This window comes from Malus sylvestris, chromosome 16 (assembly GCF_916048215.2).
Source record: "Malus sylvestris chromosome 16, drMalSylv7.2, whole genome shotgun sequence".
In the NCBI taxonomy this organism is placed as follows: Eukaryota; Viridiplantae; Streptophyta; class Magnoliopsida; order Rosales; family Rosaceae; genus Malus; species Malus sylvestris.
The window spans coordinates 30,807,495-30,809,131 of NC_062275.1; positions in this window are offsets into that span (position 1 = coordinate 30,807,495).

Genomic DNA, 1,637 nt, shown 5'->3' on the forward strand with positions numbered 1-1,637 from the left:
TTAATTAACACTAAACTTAAAATAATCAATTTCGAATGTTCGTAACTATACCGATAGAAACTGGACTCGCAAATGGCTTTCACCTATATGTTCGTACCAACGAGTACTACACAAATACGCTAAAGGAATAAGTCTTACGTTTCTCTAGACGATGGTCAATGCAAGTTAAAATCCTTGCCTCTAGGGTATTTTCGTAAATTAACGCTTTTAAAATTAATAAAAACCTACAATTAGGGATGGGTTGTCACAACCGAGCCAACGTCGGTGGCCAATGCATTATGTTGCTCCTTTGTTACAGATGCACGATGTCGAGAATCCCACATAATGGTGATCTTCTCGATCGTGATCTGAGTGGTCTGTGCTGTCTTAAGTAGTCTGCAAAAACTCTTGATTTTTTTTACCTACCAAATAACCAAGTAAACATTAGACAAATTCTAGTTTCTACAGAAAATTCGGTAGAACCTCCCCTAAAACTATAACATTTCCTAAAATCTGGAGACAATATAACAACAAAAACAACACATCCACCCAACAACTCAAACAGTTTATACCAATTGGGGATGTTAAAACAAAATTTACAACTTGTTGATATGACTTCAACTTACTTAGTGCTACTTAACAATAATTAATATAGGTCAAAATCACAATTCAAATTAACTAGCTAGTATGCATGTTATTCTACGCACAAAAGGGATCATCTCATCGTTGACAAAGAAAGATGTAAAACAGGTTGATTGCTATTTAACTTAGCATATTTAGAAGAACATAACAATCTTTTGTAGCTACAGATCAAACTGTTCAAAACCAATAAAATCCACACCAATTTTTCTCAGTAAAATTAGTTGGAAAAATGGTTATGTGTGTGTGTGTGTGTGCATGGGACAAACAGTTCAAACTAATAAAAATACTTTGGTTGCAAGATAGCTTAAGACTGGAAAACATTTGTTTTCATTAATGGAGACTATTTTGAATTATTGTTTGCAGTCAATTTGCAAGCCAAAAATTGAGAAAATATTAAAAACCACATGTGCCACTCGTATATTTGTAAGGAACATATCATTATGGCTGTTATACCATACTTAGGGTCTCCGTATTTAGATCTCGTACAAATACTTAGGGACTTAAATGTAATTATGTAATAAAGGAAGGGGCAAATATGTAATAAGTGAGGAGCCCTTATTCTATAAAATGACTCACCACCCTTACAATTAGGGGAGGCCAATTCTTAGGCCATGAGGATCCTCACACTCTCTCCATCACAATCCTCTCAGAAATACAATAATCAGTGTAGACGTAGCCCAAACATTGGGGCGAACCACGATACATCTTGTATTATTTACCTTTCTTGCAGATTCACGTTCGGATTTACGTTGTTCCAAGACCTTCGGTTTTGTGCATTAACATTTGGCACCGTCTGTGGGAATCGACACAAAAAACTATGTCGGTTCTTTTTCATTTTTTTCATCAAATCTCACCACCGTGAATCTGCATAACCCAAAAATCATGGGTTGCTCTTACTAATCCAAATCAAATGGCACAGAGTGAATCCCCGTTGTCTGATTCTCTATCAGATCCATCCCTATCCCAAAACGTTTCATTCAAACGCCTCAACGACCAGGCCGCTGAGTTCGTCCCCA